Source organism: Leuciscus leuciscus (assembly GCF_965113295.1).
Source record: "Leuciscus leuciscus genome assembly, chromosome: 18".
Classification (NCBI taxonomy): domain Eukaryota; kingdom Metazoa; phylum Chordata; class Actinopteri; order Cypriniformes; family Leuciscidae; genus Leuciscus; species Leuciscus leuciscus.
The window spans coordinates 31730038-31745755 of record NC_138742.1 but is presented as its reverse complement, the minus strand read 5'-3'; the positions used below and the strand labels follow the sequence as shown (position 1 = coordinate 31745755).

General features: G+C 39.5%; 1 long non-coding RNA gene across 1 annotated transcript; it reads left to right on the top strand.

Moving 5' to 3' along the window:
* Positions 1-1487: 1487 nt before the first annotated feature.
* Positions 1488-4156, top strand: LOC309481058. Its single transcript, XR_014199886.1, has 4 exons — positions 1488-1916; positions 2401-2457; positions 2950-3022; positions 3101-4156. It is a non-coding gene; the product is annotated as an uncharacterized lncRNA (long non-coding RNA).
* The last annotated feature ends 11562 nt before the right edge of the window (positions 4157-15718 follow it).

Here is a 15718-nt window from a genome sequence, read left to right as displayed (position 1 = left end):
TAGAATCACTCTCGCAGCTGTCACGTGTCAGTGCATGTTTGGACTTTCAGTTTGTGTTTTGATTGGTTCCTGGTGTGGTAGATTTTTCCCTAAAGGAAGCTAGTTTAGGGGAACATTTACATTTACATTTACATTTATTCATTTAGCTGACGCTTTTATACAAAGCGACTTACAATTGCTATATATGTCAGAGGTTGCACGCCTCTGGAGCAACTAGGGGTTAAGTGTCTTGCTCAGGGACACATTGGTGTCTCACAGTGGATTCGAACCCGGGTCTCTCACACCAAAGGCATGTGTCTTATCCATTGCGCCACCACCACCCGTTAGTTAGGTGACCATAGCGCCACCACCACCACCACCCGAACACGTTAGTTAGGTGACTATTATTGAATGGGGACGTCGATTTGTAGACGAGACCCAGATAGTTAGGATCTGGGTCTCGTCTACAAATCGACGTCCCCATTCAATAATAGTCACCTAACTAACTTGTTCCCCTAAACTAGGTTCCTTCCTAAACTAGCTTCCTTCGCAGGAATAATCGACAAACAGACTCAAGCAAATGTCCTATAAATGCTTTAATCACGGCCGGGAGAGTTTCTCGAGCAGCTCTCAGGGAATCTCTCCCAAGAAGCAAGGCCGGAGGATCTCAGACAAATTCCATTGAGAATCCCACCGTAAAACACGGATACAACAGTTTTTATAGAATCGAGAAAACAAATAAGACTAACATGTCACCTTCAATATGATTGGTTCAATTGGTTCAAAAGCCCCAATCTTTTCCCTCTGTCACTGGCACAAGCAAACTCTGTTTTTGTGATTACTTATCACATGGTTTGAGAACTAGTCATCTGTCTAGTTTCACTTCCCCTATTTGTTATTTATACACACACACACACACACACTCAAAATCACAAGTTTTCCCCAAAGAGTTTGGAAACATTTAAAAGCATATGAATGTCGTTCCTGCAAGAAAAACAAATGCTAGTTGATTAATTAAAAAATCCATCACACTGCACTGTAAAAACTAAAGGAGCCTCAAATATCCTGTCGGATACTCAAGGAACTTCAAAATGTAATTTAAGTGCCTCAAAGCTCTTTCTCCTATAGTAGGGTTACTGGAGGAGCATGAACATTCTTTGAGGTTCTTGCTGGAACTTATGGGATCCTTTAAGCACTTTGTATTTAGTTCAGAGGTTCTGGAGTCACCTTTTCATTACCATGAGACCTCGAAGTGCTTTGGGGGAAAATAGAGGAACTTGAATGCGATAAAAGGGTTATTGGAAGATCTTTTAACATTTAAGTGGTTCCTGGAAGATCTCTTATGTTAAAGCCAGCATCTGGAGGAACCCAATGGTTCTGTGAGGCCAGAATGAGAATATTATTATCCTATTATTATTATTATAGGCTACTTAAGTTTGATTCAGTATAGCCTACATACCCAGGTGAAAAAAGACGTACTATTAAAAATGCACTTGAGTGTGTTTTTAGTATGCCTACAATACAAATATACTTTAATGCATTTTTAATACATTTAACAGTAGCCTACGTCTTTTTCACCTGGGTAGCTTACATTTATTTAGTATCTATAGGCCTATTTTGTTGATTAATTTAAACCTTAAACAACAACACTAAATTATAATAATATTAATAAGAATTCATTAATTATTATTGAATAAATAATAGTAATAAAATAATCATTTTTACCTACTTCTTCATAAATTACTATTTGAAGAAGAAGAACTAGGAGGAGAAAAGTTTTATTCTGTCACGAAACTGCTGCTATTCCTCTGCTGTCGTCGCTTCAGTTCCTCGCGCTGCTCGCGCGCAACAAAGCTCAGCTGATCGACGTCATCATCGGGTAACGGCTCCGTCCTCTCATCAAAGCTTCCGCCGTTTGATCGGCTCTCCGTTACAAGGTTTGTAAACTCGCCAAATAAATATAAATACAGAGTCTACTCACTATATATTCAAACACACATATATATAAACTAAATTGATTATACATTACTACTTTTTTACAGTGTTTACCACTCGTTTATTGCACAGTATCTGGTATGAAGGTTTTAGCCGCGATGCTAACTACGTCTAACGTAAGTTAATGAACAAATGGAAATTATTGACTTATTGTCTTAGATTGATTTAGTCATTCAATTCAACATATTCTGTAAAACTGTGTCTTCAAATTGCTGAGATAGCCTAACTAATGTAGCTGATTCCTGCTGTCTCATTGGCGTTTGTTATGAATAACAAAAGCAGGTTAATATAGTTTGGTCTGTTTTTGTTTAGCCTAACTTTACTTACTACAGGTGCCCTCATTCTCTCAAATACCATTTTAAAGCCATTTACTGGTCAATAAATATTATGTTGTGAATAATCAGCTTTGTTCTTTTGTTTCCCCAGAACAACCAGTACATTTCTAAAATAATCTGAACATTTCAGAGGCAACATTGAATTACAGTAAGTTACCTACACCACATGCAAGTACTTTATTACTATGAACTTTCTCTGTGTGAAATTGTATTGTTTGACTGTGTACTTTTTTAATCAGTTATTCTCTGAAAATCTTCCCTCATGCTCTCAAATCTCATTCATGTTACTCAGAAAAATAATATCACAGGTTTGGAGCTAATAATGCTATGCATTTTTTATAGGCTATACCTTAATCATATGCATTTGAATATACGACATTTGAACCCTGAATTATAACTTAAAGTTTAGTCTTTTTCGACAAAAAAAAGGAAAAAGCTATTATATGACTTCAGAAGACTTACAACACAACCCATAACACATGAGTTGTGAACTCATTGACTATTTTTAGGATCTTTTCTGGGACATTTTTGGAGCTTAAACATTTTTACATAAATTGTTGCATTGAATTGAACTAGACAAGTGTACATAAGAATAGTTTGAATGAATTACAAAAAAAATGTATGCTTGTGTTTCATGCAGTGATATTGAATGGTGACGGGTTGCATTATGCCTGAGATCTGCTTTCGGGTTCCACAGACAGAAAGTCAAACAGGTTTGGAACGTCACAAGGCTGAGGAAATTATTTAATAACTTTAATAACCTTACTAACAGTAAATTTTGTACTTTGCAGGGATCTCGGTAAGCTGAAATACAAGTTTGATCAAGAATAAAAATCCTCCTGTAGACCTGAAAATCACTGAAGTGCCTGGACCATCCACCAGAAAAGAGGAAAAGCAAACAGAAAATGAAGCTGATGCACCTTTTCACTTTTTTAACTCGTTAAGTACCTCACGTGTCCCTTGTGAAGATTTTATAATTGATTGCATTTTATGTTGCAGCGAGTAAAGGTGCATCACATTTGTGAATTTCGTGAAATTACACAGGCAAAAAGACAAAATTGCTGATCGTGTGGATTCTTATTGAAATGACTGAATTCACCAGTGAACATTCACAGAACAACAGATCATTTTACTGCACCTTAACTCTGTTAAAATGGAAAATGTTTTCTGCTTGTTGTGACATAAGGAATACTGTTTCCGGGTCGAAGCCTCTACTTCTACTTTCTCTATCTTGTTTCTAGATATTGAGAATACTCAACAACCATTTATGGGAACTGTTGATTCAAGTCACACATTTAAGCTTTTCAAAAGGCATAGTGTACATAAGTCTCCAGTCTCACGGCATCCCAGACTTAAACATTTTATGATTCAAAATAGCTGATTAACTAAACCATCTGAGATTTCGGAATAGAGATAAAGGTTAGGACCCTAATTTTCAGGAATATTACAGCACAATGAGTGTATATTAGCACTGTTTGTTGTTTGTTTTTGGCATCTGATAGAGCTTTTGGACTTGGAAACAGTGACGTCAGACTTAACAAGCGGACTGAAACACATGTTTTAAAATTAAGTGAAGATGGACATTTTTAATTAGTCAAAATTGTAATTTTTTACATTGATTTATTACATGGAACATGTGTTTTCCATGCATTTTGATGAGATGTCTTTTCTTGTGTAGCCTATTGTATACACATGGTTGATTATTCATGTTACTTATGTATTATACTATTTTTTTTTTTGTGTGTGTATTCATTGATATTAATCTATTACTAGCTTTTTTTTTCAAGTGCATGGAAGTGTATGTATTAAAATGGATCTAAAATATGTAATAAACAATTCTTATTTTGTATTTGGTTCAGTTTGTTTATTATAATAGAAGTTAATGGTGGTAACCATAGTAACAACATTAAATTAATTTAATACAAATAAAATAAAATTGAAATTTGGTTCCTGGAGGCACCCACAGTGGTTCCACACAGTGCCTTATATAAGAGTTCCTCAGGAAACCTGTGTGGTTCCTCAGAGAACCACCCCTTTTTAAAGGGTGCCTAGAGGATCTACAGACGGTTCCGCCGGTGGGGCAAAGTGAAGAACCCCAAAAGGTTCCTCCAGGCACCTTTTATTTTTACAGTGTGGTTTCCTTTGTTCTTTTCCTGCCACGCCTTCGTTTCTATGGTTACTATCATTAAGTTAATTTGTCTCAGCTGTTTATGATTAATTATCTTGTTTCTGTTTGCTGAGATGCACCCTTTCTATCAGCCCTTGTCTGATCTCCGTTGTGTTTATGTGTGTTTTCCATGTCTGTCAGCTTGTTCCAGATTACTGTTATTTGAGTTTGAGTTTGTATGTATAATCGGAATCTTCGGTCTGTTCCTGAGGAAACCACAGTGTGACAGAAGATCGGACCAACCCAAATGGATGAACGGGTAATGTTCATCTCCGTGGCAGAGAGCCACAACCTTTTAGAGTTTCCGAGGGAGTTCCTCTGGCTTGCCATCAGCAGCTCCTTAGATAACACTCTGAGGACCCTGTTCCAGATTGGGACAACTTTCCACCACCCCATTAACCTCCCAGACACCACAGGGCTGGACTGGAGGGAAACCTTGATTCGGTGTCTGGAGAGCGTTGGGTCCCGGTTTGGAACCAAGCCCATCTTAGAATCCATTCCAGAATCTCATCCCGTCATGGCCGCCGTTCCCGAGTCTCGTCCCGTCATGGCCGCCGTTCCCGAGTCTCATCCCGTCATGGCCGCCGTTCTTGTGTCTCGTCCCGTCATGGCCGCCGTTCTTGTGTCTCGTCCCGTCATGGCCGCCATTCCCGAGTCTCATCCCGTCATGGCCGCCGTTCCAGTGTCTCATCCCGTCATGGCCGCGGTTCCAGTGTCTCATCCCGTCATGGCCGCCGTCCCAGTGTCTCATCCCGTCATGGCCGCCGTTCCAGTGTCTCATCCCGTCATGGCCGCCGTCCCAGTGTCTCATCCCGTCATGGCCGCCGTTCCAGTGTCTCATCCCGTCATGGCCGCCGTCCCAGTGTCTCATCCCGTCATGGCCGCCGTTCCAGTGTCTCATCCCGTCATGGCCGCCGTCCCAGTGTCTCGTCCCATCATGGCCGTCGTCCCAGTGTCTCGTCCCGTCATGGCCGCCGTCGCAGTGTCTCGTCCCTTGTCCCTGTCCTTGTCCAGAGGAAGTGGATTTAATGGAGTTCGACACCGATATACCCTGTCTTCCTCCATGTTTTATCTGTCTGCCTGGAACTATCTGTCAGTCCTAAATTGTCCCTTGTCAGTCCCTTGTTCTAGATTATTAAAGTTTGAGTTTGTATGTATAATCGGAGTCTACAGTGTGACAGCAGCAGCATCAATTTTTTTTTTTTTTTTTTGTCATTTACTGCCAAAGCCAACAACTTAAAGTGTGTCTATAAACTATCTAGTTATATTTAAAATACATTACCTTTAAATGTAATATCAAATAACATTCTATAGTTAAACTATAATCACACACTTTACATGTACTTTAGTATGCTGGTCAACACATAAGATACTTTGATAAAGTACTGTTTGACAAAGGATTTTTAAATCGTAATTTAAAATGTACTTTAAAATAAAACTTAATTTGATTTTACAAAGCTCACTTTTTAAAAATGTATTTAAGAGTGTACTCCCTAAGTACACTTAAGTGACATTTTAATTTATATTATATTATCTGCAAGTCGTTAAAAAAAAACAGGCCTATACTTTTAAGATTGGAAATCCTCTTCAAGTGCTCATTCAATAAATCAAGCACATTTTTTTCACAAAGGTAGTGTTTGCGAAGGAAGGCAAGAATCGCAACTCTGTTTGTTTAGTGACTCTAAGACACCATGAATGAAACTTGTGTGTATCTGGTCCTGTGCTGTGTGAACAAAGGAAAACATGTCTTCTGTCGAGGTGATTTACAGAGAAGGACAGTTACCTGTTCAGCATGATGACCTTTAATGTCCCTGATGACCTCTGTATACCGTATACTGCCAATGTTCGCAATTGCCTTATTCAAGACTAGTGGGTTAATACTGATGTTTTTTATGTTGGAGAATGAAAGGTGAAAATATATCGAGCTTGTGTTCACCACAGACCTTATTTCAGACATTTAACCAGAAGCCCGTTCAAAATTCCCATTGGATTCAGGACGATGAAACGGGAAGTGCAAAAATGCAAACTTGCTTCCTGGTTTTAAGATTCATTCATTCAGCACTATGACTGTCAATGAATGAAACTATTGAAACGGAGAATAAAAATCATACTTTTACTGAGGACTTTACACACATGCTCTGACCTACGGTTGTTATCAATTGCTGCGGCCAAAAGATTGTACAAATATCTGATTAAATAGATAAACATGTTCTCCCCCTTTTCTTTTAATATCACACATAAAAAGGAGTAAAATCACATTAAAGTTGACTTTTCAATTCATTAAGTCTCTCAAGTATGAACCCCTGATGCTTGGCAAAGCTTCCGACATATTAGTTTATGTCCAAAACCACTCATGAGGAAAACATGCCTTTATCTCCAAACTCTGAGTCCCGTTTCACAGAGCTGGCATCGCTTCCACCTTCATCTCTGCAGTCTTTCTGCATTTATATTTATTTTGTGCCGAGATGTGAAACCCAGTCCACTCATTTAAACCCAAATCAAACATTGCACTGTATTTTTTGCGCTTTAGGAGGCATTTTTCCTACCGCATCATTTCCAATTTGAACATGCAGTTACCGTCCTCATGACATCAGGCGGGAGAGAGTTTATTTTCGTGGTGAATGTTTACCCAGCCGCTTTGTCTTCTTTTGAGTTGGATTTGCACTTGCCTTTGGTTGTTGACGTGTTGTTTCAACATCATCATAATAACTTGTATTTACTGATATGCTTAACAATGTCAGTATATTTTAGCAGTGCAAAATCTCATACACAAACATCACTGATGCAAGGAGGCAACAAACAACAGTGAGACTTCAGATAATTACAGATTGAAATTTATTGCCATAACTTGTGCCAAACTGTGTGTGTGCCCTTCAGAATAGTGCAAGTGGTTTCTGTGTGTGTGTGTTCAGACATCTGTTAATGATTCTGCAGATGCTGGGGGGAGGGAGGGGGGTCTTTAACAACAGGAGCTGTATTGTGTTGTGTTGTATTTCTGCCTTGCATTGGGCTCATTTCTGGCTCTCTGGTTCAGGGTGTGCTCATAGCCTGACGTATTGCTCAGTGCGCGTTCACAAATCAGTTGCACCAAGCAAGCCTATATTACTGGAAATAATGGTTTTCATGTACTTTTAGGCCCTGTCCACACGGACACAGGTTTTTTGATGTCCACAGCATCCAGTCACTGAAATCCAGCCTTTTTTTTATTTTTTTTATTCTGAAGATTATCAGAAACTCTGGTTGCAGTGTTGTCGTGAGATTTTGGCTTGTGACGTCAGATTGTGCGCCGCTATCTCCTTTGTGTACATGAGGCGAGTCTGTGCAATGGTGGACGTAGCCAAAATATTGCTGCTAATAACTGTGCTATAACATGTATACAGATACATGCAGAGTTCTCCCATTGTATTGCGTAACAGAATGCAATAATACGCAGGTCACTGCTTATGACAACATGTTGTTAGCCTACCAGAACTGGTAATAACCTTTTTCTCAGGCTTCTGATTGGCCAACATGGCTTTAGGGTTAGGGTTATATTGACAGCTGTTGGTTTGGCATGCTCTCCACAGCGCTTCATAGCGTGTCTTTTTTTTCTTTTTTTTTATGTGGCCGGAGATTTTTTTGTACAAATCGTGCTTGTGTGGACTAGATCTTTTTTTTAATGGAGGAAAAACTCCGTTTTTAAAAATACACGTGTACATGTGGACTAGGCATTAGTTTGGGGCTGTTTACACAACAACGTTTTCAACTAAAAGCGTAAAACTTTGTATGCGTTTTGGCCGTTCATTTACACGACAACAGTGTTTTGAACGCCTGAAAACGCAAAGATTTGAAAACGGGTTTTAAAATGCACGTTTTTGAAAACGGTTTCCGTGTAAACAACAAAAACGCAAGTCTCTGATGACGATGACGTCACGCACATGTGTATTACATGTTCAGTCTATAGTGTTTCATCGCCATCTAATGGCCTGGCTGAAGAATACAGCGTTTTTGCTCGTTTTCGTGGATCCGTGTGAATGGGGATCGTTTTGAAAATGGTGTCGTCTGTACACGGAAACTCATAGGAAAAACGTCTCCGTTTTAAGCAGATCGTTGTTGTGTAAACGTGCCCTTTGTTTCTCTCAGTTACCCGTTTTCCTTTGTTCCAGTTTCCCACTCTTCGTTTGTTTTCATGGTTTTTAACTATTTTATAAAAGCAATAAGCCCCTTTAATAATAATGCCTAAAAGCCCTTAAGCTGTTCTTAATTCACTGTAAAACACGGCTTCGCAGGGCTTATTGCTTTATTATACCACAGTAAAATTTCTGTAACTATACAGTAGTTTTAAGCATAGGCCTACTGTAAAATAAAGTACAGCATTATGCTGTTATTTTTTATTATTTTTATTTTATTAATTTTACAGTTATATATTCAATTACACCAGTTATTGCTTCACATAAACAGATTTATTCAGATTTCATCTTTTACATTTCATAAGTGAACTTCAATAAAATATAGAGAATTAGCAGCATATTAACCACTTCATCAATGAACAAAAAACAATTATAGCCATACCAGTAAAATATCAGTAATGCATTGTGCCAGTGGAAAATAAATGTTGGAAATATAAAAATTGAAGTTTAAAGAGTTAAAGTTCTTAATTAGTAGTAGTACACAACAATAACCAGCGAATACATATCGACTTAAAACGCTTAAAACCACAAGCTGTAAAGAAAAAGGTCTCCTTTATTACGGCGACTCTTCCCTCGGAAAAGGCCAGAAAATGAACGCTTGCTCAGATATTCTTACAAAAAAGTATTAACTAAAACGTAGCTTTATATCTTGCAAATAACCTTAGAATGAAACACATACAGCGTTTTAAAAAGCCCACTTTTGTGGACCTTCATCTTCATGATGAGTCTGTCACAGAGCCGTTGCATGAGGAGGTGTGTGGTTGTTTTTCACTGTCATTTAGTACTATTAAAAATCTACAGTAACATACTGTACACCACTTATACAGCTGGAAACTGTTAATAATACAGTAACAGTGCTGTGAAATGACTAAATCTACAGTAACATACTGTACTCATATTGTACAGTAGGGAATTGTTGAGAATACAGTAATATTACTGTGAAAACAACATAAATCATTTACAGTGTAGTTTATAGATTTATTGTAAAGCTAGTAAAATTGGTGATTTTAGAGAAGATATCTTGTTTTTGGTTCCTGTTTTGAGTAAATGTCAGCTTTTAAAAGTAAAAACATATCAACACAACATTCTACAGTATTTGACCACCGTTAAGTCTTTAAAATAGACATACAGTACAAGAAAATGCAAACTGAAATTTTGGAGGGAAACATCTCATGCAGAAGTTTTCAGGTATTGTAAGCAGATGATTTGCTTTGGATCTGTGTGTGTGTGTGTACACAGGTGCATCTCTTAAACCCCAGTGCAGATGTGGAAACACTCTTTGATGGTATTGGTTCTGTCACCTATTGAGAGAGAGGCTAATTGGCCATTGCTGTTGGCAGCGGGGGGGATTTGATGGGGTTATTAGACTGTGGGATGTAGGATGTTATGAGGGCTTGAACTGGTGTGAAATGAGCACTGACTGTTCAAATGAAACCGGTATAAAAGAGTGTGCAGTAATCTACATAAGACAACCATAACCTGTGGCAATCACGACAACAACTGAAAACTTACTCTAACCCGCTGCTGTGTTCGCTGATAGTTTTTGTGTTATTTCAACTCTGTGCAAAATACATTTCCAACTTTGATGGAAACTAAGCGATCACTAGCACTGTTGGTAAGCAAACCTTGAAAGATAGTTTGTTTGCTTTTGCTTTGATGAATGATAAGAGTGGCAAAAACCTTGTGTTTACTATAACTTTGCAAGCTTTTTTAATTTTGATAGAAGTCTTAATTTCAGTAATTTGGGGGGTCTCATTGCGGTTGTGGTAACGGTTAGCGTTCTGATAGTTACAGGCATGGATCATGCTCATTTCTAACCACAGTAATGAAAAATGGTACTTCATGCAGTGAGGAAAGAGAAAAACCAGGCACAAAAAATTTACAAGCCTTAACAAAATAGTGGCACCTTATTTATGTCAGCAGGTTACTGGAAGCAGTCCCAGAATCAGGTAAAGCGACCAGTGTGTGTTGGTTTGGACTGTAGTGTGGAAGTCAGGGATTGGAGACTGGTAAAAGGAAAGCATGCTGTTTTACTATTGTGTGAGGAATAATAGCACATGCCTTTGATTTTGTTGTTGAGATGTGATTAATGTAGTTTGACAGCTACTTTATATAAAAATATGTGAGTCTACAATTAGTGACTATTTCAGTGGCTGTACATTTTTATATATTTAGTAAAAAATTAAAAAAAATATAAAAAAAAACGTAATGGTGTGGAAAATAAACCCTGTGCCAGTTTGGCTGGTGATATATACTGTACACCTCTGGGCTTCTCTTTGGTTCCTCACTGAGGGGTAAAACGACGTTTAAAATACCTTTGCAGTGGTATAATATTAGTGAATACTCTGACACTGCTCACACTGGGAGCTGCATTTAGATGAATATGTAAATATGTGCGGCAAAATAAACTGACAACAAAAATCATAGCGATGTGGATGTGTTTGCATGAGCTCTGCAAGTCGACAGTGTATAAAACATTGTCTATTTTAATGAGAATTGTACAACTTCAGTTTAATAAAGAAGCCCTAGTTTTTTCTCGCATCTGACTTTGACAGACTGAACAGCAGAAATGAACCGGAGAAGATTTCCCTGTCAAAGAAGAGCCACATCCTTCATAATCGCCATGGACCAATGGAAGTTTAAAGGTGTTTACCAAATGGAGCGAACTTTTCCGGAAAGTTCACTTCTGCAAGCCGTTTCGTACGGCTTGACATGTGAGAAAATATGTATTGTATATCATGGCCACAAATTAAAAAATGTCCTGCAAATTAGTAATACATCAGCACATTTTACTAATTCGTTCCCTCATTTTAATTAAATCGTGCACATGATATAATCATTTGTTCACTCGTTTTATTGAATCTTGGCCATGTTGCAATAATTTGTTCCCTTCTTTTAGTTATATCAAAACGAGGGAACGAATAAGTCGATATATATATTTTAGCCTGCATGTTATGTGTGGGGATCTGTAGTTTCAAACTCACGAAATTAAATCTAAATGAACTGCATTTTGGTCTGATTTTGTTTGAAATTATGTCACACCAGTTCCTTCTTTGATTTCGCTATAGTTTATAGCAGTGGTTCCCAACCCTGGTCCTGGTCCCGACTCTGAGGAGCCCCAGCACAGTTTAGATGTCTCCTTGATCAAACACACCTGATTCAGCCGATCAGCTCCAAGATCTCAGATGTGTGTGTAAAACAAGAGAGCCGTCAGAAGTGTGCAGTGTTGGGGGTCCTCCAGGACCAGGGTTGGGAACCATTACTATATAGTACTGTATATGTTTAGGAAACAAATGCATTATTGCATCAAATGCTCTGGTAATACTTTACAATAAGGTCATCTGTTATATCCCACATAGCAACATTTTGACGTCCCAGATCCGGTCCACATCTGGCACATGTGGAAAGATGATCTGGTCCACATGCAGTGTGGAATGACGGCCCTTGGGCGGCCCACTCCTGTTTGCCAGATCTGGGCCGCAAGCAGGCCATAGCAATGCCACATGTCAGCCAAGAGCAAAGAAATAAACCACAACTGGACCTGATCTGAGCCACAAAATCTGTGTATATTAAATATTGAGTCATGTCAGCATTAATAAGCCTGTTAACAAGCAGAATCACAAACAGCATTACCAGCTTCACTTATGACTAACCAGACTGACTTTATTTCTGTCAGATGTTTACAGAAGTTTGTATTGAGAATTAACAGAGGTTTAACTCTGATGTGTTTCATGTGAAGTCACCCTAATGGTGATTAGTCTTTCCATTAGTTGGGCTCTTAACTCTTATTATATCATTTGTCATTATTGGGCGCTGTGACAGTGTGTTTGTTAAACACATTTGCAGCAGCACAGAAAGCTAAAGTGAAAAGAGATCAGGTGATGATGGTTTCCTGTTGATGGTTTTATAATCTTGTGTTTCTGCTCGTCTCTTTTGCTGTTCTCTTTTTTCCTTCATGATTCTGCTTGTTAACAGGCTTATTAAGGCTGAGATAACTCCATATTTAATATACACAGATTTTGTGGCTCAGATAAGGTCCAGTTGTGGTTTATTTCTTTGCTCTTGGCTGACATGTGGCATTGCTATGGCCTGCTTGTGGCCCAGATCTGGCAAACAGGAGCGGTCCACCCAAGGGCCATCATTTAATCATGAACTCACAAGCAAAGCTGCTGAACGCTGAATAGGGGCTATTGATGTGTAAATTCAAGGATTTAATTTTTGTGCATTTTACAGCTTAGATTCAATAAATTCTCTATACAGTATATTTTCATACACTGAACCCTTTATGTCAGAATATAAAGTAAAATTTGAATTTTAAGAATAGGATGTTATAAGATTGGCAAACTGGCAAACATTAGCTTTCATTGTATGTAAAAGACTAGCATGAATATTCTGCTAAACATACGTGTAACATGGAAGAAAGAAAACCATGCAGGTTTGGGATGACATCAGGGTGCGCAAATGATGACAGAATTTTGGGGTGAACCATATTTACTGTGATGATCTATATTTGTGTTTTGGTGGATTTGATTGCCAGCCCATTTTACTGGAGCTCAGGCTTATGTCTGCCAACTGCAGCTGCTGCTTTCTGCATTCACAGTCTCTGAGTTCCTTTCTCCGCTGCCCTGGCACTACAGGAGGAGCTCGTGCTTGTGTGTGAGCCATATGAGCTCCCTCTGAAACCCTTTCGTTGAGGGGAAATTGAGGCAAACCCAGCTCTGGCCTGACTGGTTTCATACATTTCAGGAGACTCACTCCTCATAAACACTGTCCTGCAGTCTCAAAGCTCTGAAGACCCATCATCACACATCAGCAAAACTACAGCAGATCAGTCCGTCTTCAAACTCCGTCACGCTTATAAACAAGCATTTATTATGTCAGACAGAGCATCATCTTTATATATGTATAAGTATTTCAGCCAGAAGTCTATTATTATTTTCTCAAATTAATCTTGTTCCAAACACATGACTGACCCGGTCCTTTAACTTCAGAAAGAATCAAAAGCACCATAAAAGTGAGTCACATGACTCATGTTGTTCTAGAAGTTTTCTGAAGCCATACATATTGTAGCTTAGTAAGGTCTCCTTGGTACACTTCTTGCTAGCAAAGTCCAATCGGTAAACCATCTGATGTTTTTAAAGGGATACTTCAGGATTTAGCATTAAGCTTTGTATTAGTAGAAAACCTGTAGTATTTTCGAATTACCGTGCTTTCCTCCCTCATATCCCCCTGTGACGAGAGATTTATGTATTTTTTGTCTGGAAAAAATCCTCAGATGACGCAAAAATCGTCATTTTGCGTCATCTGAGGATTTTTTGGCCAGAGACTAAAGACTACAGCCAGTAGGAGGAGCTCGTTCCGCATGTTTTCAACCCGCCCATAGAGGGTGGGATCTCACTCACAGAATATACACAGTGACAGTCGGAAGCTAAGCTAGCAGGCTCTTGTTCTGTGGAGAAAGCTGAGTAGTAGGGGTTACCATCCTCTTTTTCCCGGACATGTCCGACCGTCGAGAATGTCCGGAATTCAGCTTTTGCTTTCTGCGGTCGCCATTCATTGTTTACATGCACACCTTTGTTTCAGTCTAACTGAATTCATTCCGATTGGTGAATCTGAATATAGTGTTTACATGAACGCTAAACAAGTGATCGGTTGATGTGCGTTTTAACATTGCTAAGAAAATTCCCGCTCCTCCGTGAGAGATACGAGACCAGTGCATCTTTGACTGCAGCGCGACCTGCTCATCGGTAATCACGCCACCGGCCTCGCGCCATCCTCCAGCGCCCCTCAGCCTCGTCCTGCTCGCCACAGTAAACATAATGAATGGCGACTGTCGAACGCAAAAGCCGAATCCCGGACATTTTGGGCGATCTCGAAATCCCGGGGAGACTCACTAGTAGCTAATCCTTGTTGTTTAACTGCTGAGCTCTCTTACCGGGAGGCGTGGCTTGGGAGTGGTCTCCTAGGGCAGCGAAGCAAGTGCATTCTGGGAGTTGTTGTCTTTCATCCACATAAGCCAAACATACATTTTCTGGCTTTTCTCAGTCTAGAAAGCTCCAAATTCAAAAATAATTTCACATTTCTTCTACATTAATGACCCATTTTAAATACACATTCATCTTTCCAGAGGTGAAGTATCCCTTTAAGTAATAGGTTGATGAAATAATTTTTTTTAATGAATCTGACTGATCTGAGTTCAACTCACTCTCAGAGCACTTCATGCTTCCTTCATTTTCCAGCAAGATTTGCACCTGCCCACACTGCCAAAATAACCAAAACCTGGTTCAATGACCATCGTATTACTGTGTAATTACTGTGTGATTTCATGTAATATTCTAATTTTTTTAAATCCTGTTTTCGTGGGTTTTATGAGCTGGAAGCCCAAATTATGTACAAATAAACAACTAAATACTTGAAATCGTTTAAGTTGTGGGCCCTGAATCTATAATCTATGGAAGTTTAACGTTTTGAATGGAATTATGGAAATAAATAAAGTTTTCCATGATATTCTACCTCCCCAATGTGTTGCTACCTTGCCGTGGTGGGAGGCTTGCGTGCCTCCGTGACCATGTGGGCTAATCCGGCGGGGGCAAGGCCCCTGGCAGGTTCAACCAAGCCGGACAGGACTCAGGGTAGAGGACAGACGAAGAACAACACCTGGTCCTCCAGGTTGGGGGTTGGGCGTGGGGCCAACAACCCCACCCCGGAAAAAGAATAATGTTACAGATTCGCGAACAAGAAATTCAAAAGTAACTAAGGCCCTCTGAGAGGATAGACCCATAGCTGGAGAAAGTATGACGCCTAGTAGGGAAAGCCATGTCAGAACCATGTTTGAAACCGGCAAAACAGCTCAAGTGGCAGCCGAGATGAGACGCTACAATCTAGATCTTCTGGGAATCAGTGAGTCTAGGTGGACAGGCGCTGGGCAGAAGAAGCTAGCCACAGGGGAGCTGCTGCTGTTCTCAGGCCACGAGGAAGCAAACGCACCCCACAGCCAGGGAGTGGCCCTGATGTTGACAAAGATGGCGCAGAGAGCTCTCATTGGATGGGAGGCACATGGCCCACAGATCCTC